Here is a 19,833-nt window from a genome sequence, read left to right on the forward strand (position 1 = left end):
CTTATTTGTGTTCTGCTCTATGCTAGGTTAGCATATTCAGTTAAAGCTCACCTTTCAGCTGTTTGTTTGTCTGCCTTTAGCTCCTGGCCTCGATTTTTAGGAGAGTTAATTTTTTTTATGAAAGTTCTTTATTGATTTATCACTTGTAACATAGCCAGTTTTATAGACTTATAAAAGTAAACTAAGCATTTTACTTGTGTTATATAACCTAAGCAGCATTACATAAATTATTAAATGTCTGCGTTTTAAACATCTTTAGTAAACCATCACTTACTAATAGGTAGTCATTCATTTATATAAATGAAAACCAACCACACCGACTTAATCCTAGATGATCGTGTTTCACTGTTGCAGTCATCACATTTGGGTTATCTGATAGCCCGAATACCAGAGTCTTGGGATTTCTGTTTCAGATGCTCACTTCCATGCCATCAGGGGTATAAAACATGCAGCTGACGCCATTTCATCAGTCTTTCTTGCCGTGTGGTGGCCGAAGCAGAAGCAGTTTGCAAGTGCTAGTCGGCAGACTCCTGAAATTTTCGTTTGAGTTTCAGACCTGAAGTATTCTAAAAGACAAGTACCTCATTGGGGATCTTTTTTTCTTGCTCTAACCGTTGTCAGAAAAAATTCTTGTCTGTGGAAAGCCCAGACCACGCCGTCCTTTGCTGTTGGCTTTGTGCCTAGTTAAACACCCAAACTTGTCAGTAGTTGGGCAATTTTTGTAGTGAACTACTTTCTCTCTCCATCTCCGTACTCTGGCGTCTGTAAGCCATCAGACTATCTATGTTCCAAAAAAAGTGTGGGTAAAGACAGACCGCGTAGGTCCAAAACTGCCGACAACACTACCGTTAAGCTAGTCAACAGTCTGCCAGTACTCACGTGCTTTTGCAGCCCCTGATGCCACTTTCTACAGATTTGCAGGCCTCTACTGAGAACCATTCTGAGTCTGGTATGCTGCGAGATGCTTCTTGGACTATGGAACCTGCGGACGTCTCTATCTTGGATGGGTCCGGAGCCGGTGTGCTGGCACCGGCTTCTGAGGGTGTGTTCAGGCCTACTGATTTTCATAATAAACTTCGTTTCAAGCCAAAAATACTGAATTTCTCAGTCCTAAAGTTCACACTTCGCCTAGGAAACTGACCAAAGCGCATTTTCAGGTCCACAGGCCTCAAAAACAAACTATAAGAATGGCTGAAGACCTTTCCCCTTAATTAGTGGAAGCCAGCCTCCCCCCTCAGAGACCTGGAACTGATTTTCCTTCTGATTCTTTTGATCAGGAATCTATCTGTTTTCTTCTGACTACCAGGACACATACCCTTATCTACCTATGAGGATTCTGATGGAGGCTTCCATTCCCTCTGCTTCCCCCCAGAAGATTTTTCTTTTGGTGAAACTCAAACTTTGCATACCCTTAGTGAGCATTTCCGCTGGGAAAGCTAGAACTACTCTGTCCAAAAAGAGACTCAGAAAATTTTTAAACCTGCCTCAGCACAGACCTCTAGCTTATCCTTCCTTTCTGGAGATTGTAGATTTTTTCTTGGAATAAAGTCTTACCCCGGATACTTTGCCTCCATCTCCCAGGAAACCTGACAGATACTATAGAGTACCTGACTCTCTCAAATTCCTTTTCAAGAGTCCTACTGTGGCTCCAGAGACCAAGGACCAAAAGGCATGAAAGCTACTACCAAGAATCCTACCCCTTCTGACAGGGATTCTAGGGCTTTAGACAGATGAGGTACGAAGGAATACACCTATGCTTCTGTGGCCATTAGGGCTTTTAAATTGCCAGTTTCGTATGTCGGCAGCATATTATGAGGCTAATGAAACTGAAAATTATGTTGATTCCTGACTGTGCAGAACAGAGAATCTGAAGTAGTTAACTTAATTTGTTCATCAACCTGTGGGTATCTGATCCGAATCGGATCCGAGCCGGCAGCTTTATTCAGCTAAGATCTGAGCTCCAAGCTCCTCCCTCTTACATATAACCCCCTGCCATCCTCCTCGGTTCTCTGATCTCGTTTGCTGCAGCTTATTTAAGCAACTAGAACGAGTTCCAGGCATAGGGTTTCATGAGTTTAATTGTGAACGAGTGAGTGTTCCCTTTTGTAGTTTTAGCCAAGTTTGTGTTAAATCTTTATATTTTCTTAGTTTACTAGTCTCCCTCTTCCCGTGTGTGTGTGAAGGTGTTTGGGTTAGGCCCTTTTTACAATTATGGCCGAGGCCCCTAAAACTTCTCAATGCACTGTGTGGCCATAAGCTATCCCCGGCGGATGGCCACACTGTTATCTGCCTTGGGGTTGACCACCTTTCTTCGGGCTGCACTATTTGTGCAGCCTTCAACCCCAGGGCTTTGAGGGATAGGAGGTCGAAGCTGTTTCTGGTGGGACTTCTGCCCCCAGACTCTGCTTTTTCCTTTTCTCCCTTGGTGGCACTGGCTGCTACTGCAGGTGGTTCCACCCGCCATCCCTGCTCCCCTGGCCGGGACTCACCCTCCCACCGAGGCTCAGGAGGAGAGGGAATCTAGGAGGGAGAGAAAAAGGACAGGCACCACAAGCGGCGAGCCGATGCTTCCTCTTTTATGCTCTGCCAGCGAAGCAGCTAGTCTCTCCTAGGGCCTCCGGGCCTTTTCCTTCCCGGCTCCATTCCCCTGTTTTTCCCCGTGGCCGGAAGAGGAGACTCTGTCGCCTTTGAGGCGTCACTCCAGGCCTGCCTCATCAAGGTCTACAAGAAGCTTATCTGATGCAGATATGGACCGGATGATGTGTAGGTTTCTCCAGGTCCAACTGCAGATGGGAGTGATCCTGCCCCCCCCCTTCTTGGGGGGGCTCGTCCCCCTTTTTTGCCCCGATTGCTCCTTCGACCCATTTCCGGGGTTCAGAGCCGTGGGAGTCTCAGCTCTTCTCCGACCATACCTTCTAGCTTCTCCGTTTTCGGATCCGAGCTCTCTGAGCTGTGAGCTGAGCTTTGGATCTGGAGGTGTTGGCGTCTGCGTCTCGGTCGGAGCACACTGGCCCTTCGGATCCGAATGCATCTACGCCGGCTGCGGTCTGCACCTCAGATCCGAAGGGGCTGCTCTCAGAGCTTAGAGAGCAGTTCTCCTTCGGCATTCGATGTTGTGGTAAGGGTTTTGTCGAGGGACTCTAGGCCCCAGGCTCCTGCTGCGATTCCACCCATCACTCCCTCTCAGACGGGCCTACCTTCCATTACCCGGCCCAGGGACAGCCTGTGCCTACGTCCCAGATGGTTCCCTTAGAGGAACAGGATGTGGTTGGTGAGGCATCCTCTGACTGCCCCCCCCCCCAGGAGGTTCCTCACAAATGTAAGTGCAAGAGGAGGCACTTGGACTCACCTGAGTCCCTGACAGAGGACAGGGACTTGGAGAAAGGGGGAGGTTCCCCAAGGTCACCCCCCCCCGAGGACGTCTCCTTCGGAGACATTATTGAAATGCTTCGTATTAGAGTGGGGTGGGTCAGCCCAATAGCCTTCCTCCGTTTCTGGAGGCGTTTGATGCAGTCCTATCTACCTCTTGGGTGTCCCCTTCCGCTGATCCCTGGGTAGATCTGATTACTACCAGGGCATGGAAGGAACCGGACACTGTGGAGCCTATACCAAAGAGATCTGACAAAAATTCTTAGCCCATCCACAGGCAAGACTGGAGCAAGGGTGCTCCAGTAGATGCCATGTTGGTGGCGGCTGCCACCAAGAAGGAACTTGCCCAGGAGAGTTCCTCTGTCCATCCTCCTGACAAGGAGTCTCGGATGATGGACCGCATAGGGAAGCGGATGTTTGCTTCAGCCACCTTGTCTGTAAGGTCGCTGAACTACATGACACATGTCTTACGACTCTAGCGGGATCTTATCAAGGAATACACAGGGTCTCCCCAGAGTCAATGTCTGCTGAGGATAAGTATTCTCAGCCCGAATGGCCACTCAAGTCCATTTCGAACACTTCTATGCGATTTTCTTACAGCGGCATGCCTGGCTCTGCCTCTGCGACTTTGCAGAACCTTTCAAGGCGTCCTTCGCAAATGCCCCTTTTGATGGCTCTTCGCTGTTTGGCAAGACCGTCCACGACATGCTGGTCCAGAACGAGAAAGACGGGAAGACGTCTGCCGTCGGAATCCGCTTCTCGCCTCCCCAAAGGTCCTTCCCCAGGAACCAAAGGGGGAAAAAAGATGTGGTTCCGGAAATCTCAGCAGTCCCGTTTCGCTCCGGACCAGTCGTCCTTCAGAGGCAGAGGACAGGGTGGATGCCGGCCCAGTGGGAGGGGATCCGAAGAATTTCGGGTAGAGAACCCTTTTCGGATCGGCCCGCGCAGCAAACCTGAGGGGTTACCCGACTGCTCCACTCTGGAGGCAGTCTGAGGCGCTCCTAGTCGCCTAGCAGTTTGGGAGTCCTTTACAACGGATCGCTGGATGCTTTGAATCCTATCCAGAGGTTACACTATCCCTTTTCTGAATCATCCTCAGTCCCTGGAGCCTCTCCGATGTCTAGCCAATCAAAGGGAGGCAGCAGCCGCAGAAATAAAGCAGCTGCTAGAAAAATGAGCAATCCAGCCCGTCCCCCAAGACCAGTCCGGATCAGGCTTCTACTCCAGGTTCTTTTTGGTGCCAAAACAGATGGGGGACTTGAGACCAATCCTCGAACTATCCCTTCTGAACCTAGCGGTCGCCAAAGAAAATTTTCAAATGGTCACCATTCAGTCCATTCTCCCACTCCTACAGGAGAACGACTGGATGTGCTCGGTAGACCTCAAGGATGCTTATTACCACATTTTAATGGACAGACGATCCAGGAGGTTTCCCTGCTTTCGGCTGGGAGCCAGTCACTATCAGTTCAGGGTCCTTCCCTTTGGTCTCACCACAGCCCCCAGGGTGTTCACCAAAGTGGTGGCAGTTGTAGCGGCCCATCTGAGGCTTCAGGGGATACAGGTCTTTCCATACCTAGACTACTGGCTCCTGACCGCCCCTAACAGGCATCTACTTTGTTCAGCCAGGAATTACTTCCTTCACTTGGCCTCTCATCTGGGAATTTCTATCAATCTCAAGAAATTCTCCCTTCAGCCAACTCAGACCTTAGATTTCATAGGAGCCAGGATAGATACAAACCTCTTGAGGGCCTTTCTAACTCCGGACAGGCTTCGAACCTTGACATTCCATGTGATGGCTCTCGTACAATCCCCGGGCCCCCTGCGGAATTTTGTCCCGAGGGCACTAGGTTCCATGGTGGCTGTCGTCAATCTTTCACCATTCGCTCGTCTAAACATGAGGGTCCTGCAATGGAATTTGCAGGGCCAATGGGCTATCCTGCAACATCTGCCAAGTATGACTATTCCCCCTCAGCAGTGTTTGCAAGAGGTCCCTATTCTGGTGGATCCACTCCTCGGATCTCCAGGAAGGGCGTCCCTTTACTATGACCCACCCCAGGTCACTGTGACCACAGACGCTTCTCGCCTCGGGTGGGGGGTGGGGGCACTGCATGGGCAGAACCGTCCAAGGCACATGGACACTCAGACCTTATTGCACATCAGTGTCCTAGAGATGAGGGCGGTGCTGTTAGCGTTGCAAGCACTCCAGGCCTTTCTTCCCTCAGGGACAATTGCGATTCAGTCAGACATGTCTGTAGTCTGGTTCATCAACAAACAGGGGGACCAGATCCTATCTGCTGTCGAGAGGCCATGAGAGTTTGGGAATGAGTGATCTCCACCAACCGCTTTCTCATAGCAATGCACATTCCGGGTCGGTCCAACATTATGCTGGACAAGCTGAGTCGAACCATCCTCTCACCTTACGAGTGGTCTCTGAACCCGGGAGTAGCGAAGTAGATCTTCCTCAAGCGGAGTCAACCGTGCTGCGATCTTTTCGCATCGCCTTCGAACGCAAAGTGCAGCGAGTACTTCGCTGTACTTCCCCCACCAGGGGAATCCCCCAGAGACGCTCTAGTCAATGCTTGACCATCCAGTATACTTTATGCTTATCCACCTCTTCCCCTCATGGTAAGATTCTTGCAGAAAGCTAGTCAGTTGATGAGCAGAGTGATCCTCATAGCCCCATTCTGGCCTCGTCAAACGTGGTTCCCTTGCCTATGGTCTCATCTAGTCAATCTTCCATGGATTCTAGATCCCACTCCGGATCTGATTTCTCTCCTCCTGGAAATGACAACTCCAAACCTGGGCAATCTCTAGCTCACAGCTTGGTTGATCCAGTTCCAATCATAGCTAGGACTCCCGGTATCTCCTCTTCTGTCAAAGCTGTTTTAGTAGCCGCTCATAAACCTCTACCAGGAAGGTTTATAAGAGCAAATGGAAACTGTTTTTGATCTGTGCGGAACATAGACATATGGACCCCTTTACAGCCCCTATACCAGCTGTATTAGAGTTTTTATCGCACCTATTCGATCAAGGTGCCAACTCCTCCACTGTCAAAATCCAATTGGCAATTTCACACTTTCATGTGGGAAGTGATCTCTGTTCATTAGCTTCTTCCAAGATCTGCAAAACTTTCATTAAGGGTACCTTCCTGTTAAGGCCTCCTGTGAAGGATGCGGTCCCTCTGGGATTTAACCCTTGTTCTTCAGGCTCTTACTGGCCCCCCCCCCTTAAACCTGCAGCTTCGGTGGATCTTAAGTACTTGTCTTGGAAGATGGCCTTTCTCATTGCCATCACTTCGGCCAGAAAGGTTTCAGAGCTTCAAGCCATTTGTGCCAAACCTCCATATCTGGTCTTCCATAAAGATAGTTTCCCTCGGGACCAATCCCTCCTTCTTACCTAAAGTCGCCTCTGAGTCCAACATTAAGTCTATCAATTTGCCAGTGTTTTTCCCAAATTATCAAAACAAAGGTAAATACAAAATCTTAAGTAGTTAACTTCATTTGTGCATCAACCTATGGGTTTTCGGATCCGATCCGGCAGTTTCCAACGGCATGGAGCAGAGCTCCAAGCTCCTCCCCTACCCATAATCCCCTGCCAACCCTACCTGACCTTGGATCTAGTTTGCTGTGGCTTCATCCAGCAGCTCGATCACTGAGTTCCAGGCTTTAGCGTTTGTGAGGAAAATTTTACTGTTTCTCTCCCTTTTTTGTAATTTTTAGTGTGCGTGTTGTGTACAGGTCCCTCAGTCTGTTAATCATCTTGATAGTTTTCCTTCCCCACCCTCATTAGTGCATTAGGGAGTGTGCTGTGTGTTAGGGCCTAGCGTATGTTTTCCTTTCAGTATGTCGGAGGCCCTAAAAGCGGTTTTCTCCAAGTGTACAGTGTGGCCATAAGCTATCCCCGGCGGATGGCCACACTGTGCGTGTTGTGCCTTGGGGTTGGACACCTGTCCTCTGGTTGCTCCATATGTGCGGCGTTCAACCCCAGGGCACTTGACGACCGGAGGACTAAGCTGATTCTGGCGGGGCTGCTGCTTCCGGACTCTGCTTCGGCCTCCGGTCCCACGGTGGCTCCTGCTGCGGCTGCTGCCACTCCTGCCTCCCTTCCCCTGGCCAGGACTCAACCTCCCACTTCGGGCCAGGAGGATAAGGAGTCCAGGAAAGAGAAGCGGAAGGAGAAGCACCACAAGCGGCGGGCCGTGGCCTCTTAATCGGCCCCGTCGGCTAAGCGGTGTTCTCCCTCCTGGACTTCTGAGCCTCCCCCCCTTTGGATCCGGTCTCCTTGTTTTTCACCGGAACCAGAGGAGCAGGAGGCCCGACCCCTGTCTGTCATCGAGGCGGCACTCCCGTCCCACCTCGGTGGCCTCATCCAGATCCACCTGAAGCCTGACGGACGCAGACTTGGACCAGATGATAAGATTCCTCCAGGCCCGGCTGCAGATGGGAGTGCTCCTGCCCCCCCTTGGGGGGGGGAGCTTGACCCCGTTTTTGCCCAGATCGCTCCCTTTCCGACCCGCTTCCTGGGTTTGGAGTCTTCGGAGCTGTGTAGCGTCTGTGCCGGGGGGGGATGTCGGCGCCGACTGTATTGAGTACTTTGGCGCAGACAATGCCCTCGAGTTTGTCTGGTCCCTTTTCTTCGGATCTGAACTCTCGGAGCTGAGAGCTGAGCTTCGGATCTGAGGGTTTCAGTGTGCCTTCGGCTTTGCCCAGGTCTGAGCATACTGGAACTTCGGATCCGACCGCGTCGGCTCTGGCCCCAATCCACCCGTCTGATCCGAGGGAGCAGCTCTCCTTCGGCATTCGATGTAGTGGAGAGGGTCCTGTCGGGGTTCCAGACCCCCGGCCTTGGCTACGGCTCCACCCTGCACTCCATCTCAGATGGGTCCGACTTCCATCAGCCAGTCCCAGGGACAGCCTGCTCTGACATCCCAGGTCATTCCATTGGAACATGATGTTGCTGGTGAGGTCTCCTCTGACAGCCCCCCCTCCGAGGAGGTTCCTCACAAGCGCAAGTGCAAAAGGAGGCACTTGGACTTCCTTGAGTCCTTGACCAAGGACACAGATTTGTAGGAAGGGGAAGGTTCCCCAAGATCACCCCCAGAGGTCATCTCATTTGGAGACATAATGGAGATGCTCAGGATTAGGGGCAGGGTGGTCTGCCCCAAAGCCTACCTCGGACGAATCTGTGTTCCTGGAGGCGTTTGAAGCAGGCCAGTCTACCTCTTGGGTGTCCCCTCCAGCTGACCCCCTGGTAGAGCTGATCACTACCAGGGCTTGGAAGGAGCTGTTGGTGGCGGCTGCCACTAAAAGGGAATTAGCCCTGGAGAGTCCCTCGGTCCATCCTCCAGACAAGGAGTCTGTCGATGGATCGCTTAGGGAAGCGGGTTTTTAGTTCAGCTACCTTCTCAGTGAGGTCACTGAACTACATGGCACATGTCATACGACTGCAGCGAGACCTTATCAAAGAGTACGCCGCGTTGCCTCCGGAGTCCATGTCGGCGGAGGACAAACAGTTGTACTCTTCCCGAATGGCCTCTCTTAGGTCTATTTCGAACACCTCTATGCGGCTACTGTCCCACGCCACGGAAGGAGCTAGCGGAGCAGGCGTCGTTATGAGGCGACAGGCCTTGCTCTGCCACTGATTTCGCGGAACCCTTTAAGGCGTCTTTTGCTAATGTCCCTTTCAATAGTTCTGCCCTCTTTGGCAAAACTGTATGCGATAACTTGGTCCAGAGCGAGAAGGACAGGAAGACGTCTGCCGTTTGAAGTCCGCTTCTCTGCTACCTAGAGGTCCTTTTCAAAGAACCAAAAGGGACTGATGTGGTTCCGGAAGTCGCAACAGCCCCATTTTGCTCCGGACCCCTAGTCCTTCCGCGGCAGAGGATAGGGTGGATGGCCGCCCTGGAGGCAGAGGAGGCCCGAAGAACTTTGGGTCCAGAGAACCGTTCTCTGACCGGGCCACGCAACAGCCCTGAAGGGTTACCTGACTGCTCCAGTCTGGAGGCAGTCTGCGGGCGCTTCTCGAGGCACCTAGCAGCTTGGGAGTCCATCACGACCGACCGCTGGGTGCTTCGCATCATATCCAGAGGTTACCAGATCCCATTTTCTCATTTCCCTCACAATCCCAGACACCTCCCCGACGTCCCACCCGAGAAGAGGGAGGCCGCAGCTGCAGAAATCCAGCGGCTGCTAGAAAAGAGCCATCCAGCACGTCCCCCCAGACCAGTACGGATCAGGCTTTTTACTCCAGGTTCTTGGTGCCAGAAAAGACGGATGACTTCAGACCGATCCTCTGCCTATCCCTCTTGAACCTGTCAGTAACCAAGGAAAAGTTCCGGATGGTCATGCTTCAGTCTATTCTCCCCCTCCTGCGGGAGAACGACTGGATCTGCTCTATAGACCTCAAAGATGTGTACTACCACATTTTGATGGACAGACTATCCAGGAGGTTTCTCCGCTTCCGGCTAGGAGCCTGCCATTACCCATTCAGGGCCCTTCCCTTTGGCCTCACCACAGCCCCCAGGGTGTTCACCAAAGTTCTCTGATAGCGACCCACCTGCGACTGCAGGGCATTCAGGTTTTCCCATACCTGGGCGACTGGCTCCTGACCTCTCCCACAAGGCATCTACTCTGCGCAGCCAGAAACTCCTTTCTTCACCTAGCTACCCAGCTGGGGATCACTATCAACATAGAGAAATCTTCCCTTTCTCCCACTCAAACCATAGATGTCATCGGAGCCAGGTTGGACACAAACAGGCATCTAGCCCTCTTAACTCCAGACAGAGTGCGGACTTTAAGACTCCATGTGCGGCCCATCCTCCTACCCCAGGCACCCCCGGCGGAATTGGTCCTGAGGACTTTGGGTTCGATGGCGGCCACCATCAACCTATTGCTGATGGCGCGTCTGAACATGAGTCTTGCAATGGACTCTCCAAGTTCAATGGTCTTTTCTGCAATTCCCCCTGTATCACCCTATTCCCCTCAGCAGGGTTTGCAGGAAGGCCCTCTTATGGTGGCTCCAATCCCCAGACCTCCAGAAGGGGCGCCCCTTTTCTATGTCTCCTCCCCTAACCACGGTGACCACGGACGTTTCTCTCCTCTGGTGGGGGGGCATTTAGCAGACAAGTTGAGTCTCACCATCCTCTCGCCGTACGAGTGGTCTCTGAATCCAGAAGTAGAGAAGCAGATATTCTCCACTTGGGGTCAACCTTGTTGCGATCTTTTCGCCTCCTTCAAATGCGAAATGCAACGATTACTTCGCTCTAATTCCCCCACCCGGGGAATCCTCACGAGATGCTCTGGTGCATGCTTGTCCCCCCGGTCTCCTTTATGCTTATCCTCCTCTTCCGCTAATGTTGAAGTTTCTACCGAAAACCAGTCTGTTGCAGAACAAGATAATCCTCATTGCCTCATTCAGGCCTCACCAGGCTTTGTTCCCATATCTTTGGTCTCACCTAGTGAATCCTCCCTGGATTCTGGATCCCATTCCGGATCTCATATCCCATCCATTGGATCTTCCGACCCAGAACTTGGACAACCTCAAGCTCACGGCTTGGTTAATCCAGTTCCAAGGTTAGCTAGGACTCCCGGTATCTCTTTTCAGGTCATAGCTGTTCTGGTGGCGGTGCATAAGCCATCCTCCAGAAAGGTCTATTGATAGCAAATGGGAACGTTTTTCTATTTGGTCGGAGCACGGAGATTTAGATCCTTTCACAGCTCCGTTGCCTGCGGTGTTAATTTCCTATCTGGACTCTTCGATCAGGGCGCCAGCTCCTCTGCAGTGAAGGTTCAATTGGCGGCTATCTCTCTACCACGTAGGAAGTGACCTTGGACCGTTTATCTCCTCTAACTTATGCAAGGCCTTTCTGAAGGGTACTTTCCTACTCAGACCCCCGGTGAAGGAAGCAGTCCCTCCTTGGGACTTAATTTTGGTATTGCAGGCACTTACAGCTCCCCCCTTTGAACCTGCAGCTTCAGTAGATCTAAAATTTTTATCCTGGAAAACTGCCTTTCTTGTAGCTATCACCGCAGCTCGAAGGGTTTCTGAACTTCAAGCCTTTTGTGCAAAACCACCTTATTTGTCCTTTCACAAAGACAGAGTCTACCTCAGGACCAATCCCTCCTTTCTTCCAAAAATTGCATCCAAATCGAATATTAATCAGTCCATTAACCTACCAGTTTTTTTTCCCCAACTACCAGAACAAAGGGGAATATAAGTTACATTCGCTGGACGTGCACAGACAACTGCACTTTTATTTACACAGAACAGCGGGTCATAGGCAATCGGATCAGTTTTTAGTTTCCTTTGCCAAATTTAACTTGGGAAAGGCTGTTTCTAAAGTCACACTGTCCAGATGGATTTCTGTGTATTCTGTTGGCGTATGAAAGTATTGGTCTGCCTGCACCTCTAGGAGTCCATGCCCACTCTACCCGGTCTATCTCTACCTCGGTGGCCTTTCGTTCTAGACTCTCTGATATCTGCTCAGCAGCAACATGGGCTTCGTCTCATACCTTCATTAATCACTACAAGCTGGATATGGTCTCCAAAGGGAGAGCATCTTTTGGCTTTGCAGTGCTAGCTGTGGGCAAACTCTATCTGAGGTCAGGTAGGGTTGGCAGGGGATTTATGGGTAGGGGGAGGAGCTTGGAGCTCGGATCTTTGCTGTTGGAAACTGCCAGCTTTGATCCGAAGACCCATAGGTTGCTGACAAATGAAGTTTACCTACTCGGAACGTTATGGTGAGTACATAACTTATTACAGTCTTTAGATGTGCTCAGACAATTGAGGTTCTATTTACACAGGACTGCTGGTCATAGAAAATCTGAGCAACTCCTTGTATCCTTTGCGAAACCCATTTTGGGTACATTTCAATGTATACTACTTGCATATAAGATTTCTGGCCGACCAGAACCTGTCCGAGTTCATGCCCATTCTACTCTATCGATTTCAACTTTTGCTGCCTTTTGGTCCAGGGTGTCCTTGGATTATATTTGTTCTGCACCCACTTGGGTTTCATCCCATACCTTTATTACACATTACAAACTGGATTTAATTTCCAGAGGAAGGGTGTCCTTTGGATCTGCAGTGCTCCGGAATATTCTTCCATGAGGACCTCCCAAGTTTAGGTAGCTGGAGACTGTCCCACAGGTTGATGAACAAATGAAGTTAACTACTTCAGATAAGGAAGTTATCTACTTACTATAACGTTCCATGTGAGTAGGCAACTTCATTTGTCAGAAACCAACCCCCCCTCTGTCCCCCTAACCTGTAGGTAGTCTTTTTAGGACCTTGTGTTCTCTGTACCAGATAACATCAGGTTAGGAAGTTTAGTTCTTGATTGTAGTAGGTTATAAGACTAAGCAAACTCTATTTCAGGACTGAGGAGGATGGCAGGGGGTTATGGCTAAGAGGGAGGAGCTTGGAGCTCTGATCTTAGCTGAATAAAGCTGCCGGTTCGGATCTAATTCTGATCAGATACCCACAAGTTGTGACAAATGAAATTACCTATTCAGATGGAACGTTATGGTAAGTACATAACTTCTTTTACAAGAGTTAATGCATTCTGCTGACTAAGTTGGTAAACTTACTTTGCAGTGTGGGTTTGATGCTTTAAAAGCATCTTGTAGGGCTGCTGTCACTGGGTTTGTTCTTAGAAGGCATGCTTTGCTTAAGGAACAAAACTTGCCAGATCATGTCAAAGCAAAGTTACTGCATGCACCCTTAAACCAAGAGCACCTATTTGACAAAGCAGAAGTTTTCAAAAGGATGGAGGAGAAAGCTAAATTGCAAACAAGTACAGCCACCTAGATTCAGTAGGCATTGGCCTTCAAAGAACTGGTCCTTTCTAGTCCCTTCCAGCCCTTTAGTTCGAACCCTGGACAGTAGACCCCCAAGACTTCAGTCTCAGGCTATGCACAGATCTAAGGAGCGAGTTGCTCCCACGTCCAAAACAGGTAGTAGTAAGCCACCCCCTATGGTAAACTTGCACAATGACTTATCCTCAACTCCCCCAAGTTTTGCTCAAGTACTTGCACCTTTAGGAGGAAAACACACCCTGCATGCAAAAAAACTGGGAATACATTACCCAAGACAAATTGGTTTTAAACCCGGTTTCCCTAGGATACAAATTCCCCTTCCACTCGCTCCCAACCCGTCCCCTTCCAATCGCTCCCAACCCTATCTGGATGGCCAGACCTCTCTCCGAACCAGTGGGTGGAGGCCCAAAAACAAGTATTTCTCTCCTCAACATCAAGGCTATTCAACCTGTCCCAGCAGAACAAAGGGGACAAGGCTTTTATTCAAGACTGTTCTGGTTCCCAGAAATGAAAACTCTTGGCATCTTATCCTGTTTTATCTATTCTCAACACTTTTCTGGTTCCAAAATTCAAAATGCTAACTCCACAGCTGCTTCCTATGCTAGCCAAGGATGCCTGGCTGGCAACCCTAGACTTGAAGCTTATCTGCACATCCCCATAAGGGAATCTTGCAGTAAATACCTTCCCTTCAGGGCAGGTTCTATGCACCATCAGTTCTCTGCACTTCCCTTTGGCTTATCTACTGCGCCCAGGTTATTCATTAAGTGCCTAGCTTTAGCCATTGTGTTTTGCAGGCAGAGAAGTGTTCAGGTTTATCCATACTTGCACGATTGCCGGATTCTGGCGGAAAGTCAGGGCTTGCTACTACAGCACCTGGCGTTTTGTAAAGAGACTTCTAACTTCACTGGGGTACACAGTCAACGAAAAGAAATCACACCTAGTACCCTGCAAACGGATTGTATTCCTGGGAGCAAGCTTGAACACAACTTTCCAGATGGCATTCCTTACTCCAGAGAATTAAATTTGACAACTTCAACCTACTGGCCACCAAAACCCAACTATCTGCAAGGAAAATGCTGCAAGCTCTGGGGTTCATGGCCCTCTTGTCAACATTCTCAGGACCTGGAAACAATTCCTATCATTCAGTGTGTAAGGGCAGAGTTCCTTTGGTGGGCAGAGGCCTGCAACCACAACAAGAGACTTTCACTTTACCCCTTGCCACCCAAACCATAAGATGCATCAGACTATGCATGGGGGGCTCACATGGCAGGGCAGTGCATTCAGAGCAAATGGAACCCAAAGCAGATGCACCTGCATATCAGAGATGTTAGCTGTACAGAATGCTCTGATAGCCTTCAAAGATCTTATTCTTCCAGGACAACTATTGATAAAGGCAGACAACACCACAGTTATGTGATATATAAACAAGCAGGGTGAACACATTCCTACCCACTCTGCAGACTAGCTATGGCTCTCTGGAACACAGCCATGAGTGACCAAGTGCACCTACAAGCTCACTTCCTGCCAGGTAAACTAAATTCACTGGCAGGTGACTTGAGCAGAAATCTCATGGACCCACACGAATGGAAACTGGAACCCAAAATATTCAAACTTTGGGGAACAGATGGGGGGCACCAGAGGTGGACCTGTTTGCTTCTCCTCAGAATCATCATTTGAACAAATACTGCACCAGAACTCCCACAGCCAAGTTTGGAAGGTGGATGCCCTGTCCTTTTCCCGGGAAAGCCTTTGTCTGCCTTTCCCGCTCTGCCTCTCCTCTCGAAGCTTCTACTAAAGATCAAACCGGAAAAGCCAAGGACAATCCTTGTTACACCAGACTGGCCCCACCAGCACTGGTATCCTCTCTTGCTCAGTATGACAGTGCTACAACCATGCACCTGTTTCAGACCCCTTCCCTGCTGTCCCAGCAGGGGGGGCCCAATTCTGTGCCCTCTACTTCAGACCCTGAACCTTGCAGCCTGGCTCATCCCCTGAACTCTACCTGTAGCAACCCTCAGTAAGCAGGTGCTTTGTTCTTGAGGCAAGGAGGCCTAGTACTATAAAGTCCTATTCAGAAAAGTGGAAGAGATGCTGTTTCTGGAGCCAGTCTCAAGGGATGGCCAGAACTGTGCCCATCTTACCTCGTATACTAGATTACTTAACAGAAATGCTCCACAAGGGCGTATCCTTTTCAATTAAGATTCATGATTTTGCCATTTTAGCTCATAATACTGAGCCACCCCTCTTCTCTCATCCTCTGGTAAAACTGTTCCTTAGAGGGGCCAAAAATTTAAGACACCCCCCCCCCCCAGCCTGGAACCTTAACTTTGTATTGGAAAAACTTGCACCCCCCCCCCCACCCTGTGAAGGCATGGTTGGCTGAAGGACCAAATCTTACTAGACAATGTCAAAGCAAAGTTACTAGATGCTCCATTAACCCAGGAATGTTTGGCGCAAAAACAGAAGTTCTTAAAAAGATGGAGGAAAATGCTAAATCTATGCAAACTGTTCATTTTTTTTTTTATTTTTTTTTTTTTATACAGATGCAGCCAGTTGGATTCAGTAGGCATTGGCCTGCTAAAAACTGATCCTTTCCAGTTCCCCCCCAGGCATAATCAGTCCAAACCCAGGGGCAGCAGGCCACCAAGACTACAGTGTCAGGGTATGCAGAGATCTAAGCAATGGAGTGCTCCCATCTCTAAAACAGAAGTGGCAAGACACCCCCTTATGGAAAAAGTTCACAATGATTGGTCTTCCTTCCTGGCAAGGCCCAAGTACTTGCACCCCTAGGAAGAAAACTTGCCCTGCATGCACAAAACAGTGTCCATTATCCAGGACCAATGGGTCCTAGACTTGTATCCCAGGGATACAGATTCTACTTCCACTCAGTGCCATCCCCAAGTGTATTGTCAGACGTTCCTCCAAACCAGTGGGCAGATGCTCAAAAGTAAGTACTTTTTCTTCTCAGTATTGAGGCTTTTCAACCTGTACTTGTAGGGCAAAGGGGACAGGATTTCTACTCCAGACTGTTCCTGGTGCCCAGAAAAGAGGGCTCATGACACCCTGTCGTAGATCTGTCGATTCTCAACACCTTCCCTGTGGTCCCAAAATTCAAAATACTGACTCTGCAACAGCATCTTCCTATGCTAATCAAAGATGCCTGGCTAGACACTATAGACTAAAAAGCTTATCTGCACATTACCATAAGGGAATGTTGTAGGAAATCTCAATCCTGTGCACTTCCCTTTGGCTTATCTACTGCGCCCAGGGTTTTCACAAAGTGCCTGGCTCCAGCCATTGCGTGCTGCAGGCAGAGAAATGTTCACATTTACCCATACTTGGACGTTTGCTGACTCAGGCAGATAGTCAGGAATTTCTACTTCAGCACCTGGCATTTGTAAGGAGACTTCTAACTTCTCTGGGGTACACCATCAATGAAAAGATATCACTACTGGTACCCAGCCAAAAGATTGTATTCCTGGGAGCAAGCTTGAACACAACTTCCCAGATGGCATTCCTCACTCCTGAAAAACAGGTTTGACAAAGTACTTCAAACTAATGTCCACCAAAACCCAGCTTTCTGCAAGAAAAATATTGCAAATCCTAGGGTTCATGGCCTCCTGCATTCTACTAATTCCATATGCAAGACTGGATATGAGGAAACCTCAGTGGTACTCAGGCTGTGGTGTCAACCACCTCAGGACCTGGAAACACTTTCTGTTCTTTGTCTAAAGGCAGAGTTCCTTTGATGGGCAGAGGCATGCAACCACAAAAAGGGACTTCCTTTCACTCAACTCCTCGATGCCCAAATCCTAACACTCAGACTATGCATGGAGGGCTCACATGGCAGGCAAGAGCATTCAAGGCAAATGGAGCCCAGTGCAGATCAATCAAAAGGAAATAGTAGCTGTACAGAATGCTCTGACAGCCTTCAAATACCTTATCCTTTCAGGACAACTCTTTTTAAAGACCGACAACACCACAGGTGTGTGGTACATAAACAAAGCAGGGGGAAATTCATTCCTACACACTCTGCAGGTTAGTCATGGCCCTGTATTGCACACCCTTGAGTAACCACGTGTTTCTGCAAGCTCAATTCCTGCCAGGCAAAATTCACTGGCAGACTACTTGAGCCATAATGTACTGGACCCACATGAGTGGAAGCTGGAACCCAACTCATTCAAACTTCTAATCCACAGGTAGGTGACTGCAGAGGTGGACCTCTTTGCCTCCCCCCAAAACCATCAATTGAGCAAATTTTGCACCAGAAATCCCCACAGCCAAGCATGGAAAGCGGATGCCCTATCCTTTACATGGGAAAACCTTTCCATTTATGCTTTTCCCCCTCTGCCCCTCCTATCAAAAGTACTACTCAAAATCAAACCAGACAGGCCAAGAGCAGTCCTTTATTGCCCCCAGACTGGTCACGCTAGCACTGGTACCCACTCCTACGCAGTCTGACAGCAATGCCACCCTGGCACCTACATCAGACCCCCTTCCTGCTGTCCCAGCAGGAGGGACAGATTTTGCATCCACAGCTGCAAAGCCTGAGTCTTGCAGCCTGTCTCATCCCCTAAATGCACCACCAGCAACCCTCAGCAAACAGGAACTGGGTGTTTTCCTTGAGGCCAGGAGGCCCAGCACCAGGAAATCTTATTCAGAAAATTGGAATAGATACTGTTCATGGAGCCAGTCTCAAACACAGCCTTGCCCTCCTTGCCTCTAATCCTAGATTACCTAGCAGAGCTGCTCCACAAAGGTCTATCTTTATCAATTAAGATTCATGCCTCTGCCATCTCAGCTCATTGCAATACTGAGCCCACCCCTCTTTTCACCCTCTTATCAAACAATTCCTAAGAGGAGCTAACAATTTAAGACCCCCAAGGAGAGCTCCCACTCCTGCCTGGGACCTTCTCTTTGTACTAGAGAACTAACGCTTCCCCCTTTTGAGCCTGCTGCTACAGCGAAGTTAAAATTCCTCTTGGAAAGCAGCCTTACTGCTAGACATCACTTCAGCAAGAAGTGTGAGTTACAGGCCCTTATGGCTGTGGAACCTTTCATTATCTTCCATGCGGATATGCTTTCCCTCAGGACTAACCCATCTTTTATGCCCAAGGTGGTATCCAGTGTGGTTTTAAACAAATGCATCCATTTGCCAACTTTTCCTAATCCTCAGAGTAAAGGGGAAAGGATCCTGCACTCCTTGGATGTGCACAGACAGCTCGGGTTCTACCTTGACGGGACTAAACCTTTCAGAAAATCTGACCAGCTGCTAGTCAGTTTTGCTACAGGTGCAGAGTGCAAGGCCACTTTGAAAACCGTTTCTAAATGGATAGCACACTGCATCCATTTCTGTTACAAACACCATGGAAAACCTACCCCACAGAGGATCAGGCCGCAGTCCACTAGGGCTACCTCAGCAGCTTTTCTCAGGGGAGTCCCTACTAGGGACGTCCTGGAAGCTGCCACCTGGAGTTTTGTACACACCTTCACCAGGCATTACCGCTTACCTGTCTCCTAAATCCAAAGCTTGATTTGCCACAGCAGTCTTGTAAGGCCTGCTAGCCAGCCCTACTACTTCTTGACTGCCCCCACCCTTCCTCAGCTTTGGGAATCAACCCAAGTGTGATGACTGCAACAGTGAATACACTCAACATTTTATGGTAAGTGTACACAACTGTACTTAACCAATACCCTGGTTTCTTTGCCAGTTTCCTCCAATAACGTCCAGCCTCCTCTTGCCTATTGTCTGTATCCCTATTTTCTGCCATTAGGAATGACTGCATCTCCTTTCTCCAATCTCGTGTTGGCTTAGTTCTTAGAATAAGTCCTGCATCCAAAGTCCTAGTTTCTTGACCCCCCCCCCATTTCATCATCATCCCTTTCCACTTTGAATTATATTTTCTGCTTGTGCTATATATAGGAGTCTTACCTGTTGCTCTGAAATGCTCATTCAAATTGGGTAATACCGATCCGCCCTGTTCTACTGGAAGTGGCTTATCTTGCTTAACTTTTGCCATCTTCCTCCTCCCAGGTAAAGTCTTTCAGCTCTATTAAGTGCTTTCCACAATTTCTCCGGTTCAGTTTAATTTCTTGAAGGCATCCATATCGGATTTCCCAGGAAGCCTATTCCATCTTCCTTGGACCTTAATTTTGTTAAATTTACCCAGGCTTCGTTTGAGCCTTCAGCTTCCTTACAGTATTGTACATGAAGACTGTTCTTTTGGTCTTTATTCAGCCAAGCGTCTGAACCCCAGGCTGATGTCCTTCAAGGATGCATCTGCAGTCCTTACAAATGGGTTGTCCTGTCAGGCAGCCCTTCGGTTGGCCGGATTCCAAAGTCTGGGTCTGGCCTCGGCTGGTGTCGCACTTCACCCGACGTCATAGCTGCAGTTCTTCGGGTATAAAGGCATCAGCCGACACTGGTTTCCTCAGTCTTTCTTGCCGCGTGGCGCCCGAAGCAGAAGCTGTTCGCAAGTGCCAGTCGGTCAGAACCAGAGATTACTACTACCGAATAAGTCTACGAAGACTTCTAAAAAGCTAAGTACCCCGTTGGGGACTCTTTCTTGCCTCAGCCGATGTCAGAAAAAGTGAATAACTGTTTAACTTGTGGGAAACAAATACCTCATAAAGATTTCCACTCTTACTG

General features: G+C 49.3%; 1 protein-coding gene across 2 annotated transcripts in view; it reads left to right on the forward strand.

The window, feature by feature from the left end:
- FUBP1 (far upstream element binding protein 1) overlaps positions 1-19,833 on the forward strand; it is a 1,223,929-nt gene that overhangs the window by 440,190 nt on the left and 763,906 nt on the right. The window lies entirely within an intron of this gene.

The sequence above is a fragment of the Protopterus annectens genome, chromosome 10.part0 (genome assembly GCF_019279795.1).
Source record: "Protopterus annectens isolate FY-2018-M chromosome 10.part0, PAN1.0, whole genome shotgun sequence".
NCBI classification, from domain to species: domain Eukaryota; kingdom Metazoa; phylum Chordata; order Ceratodontiformes; family Protopteridae; genus Protopterus; species Protopterus annectens.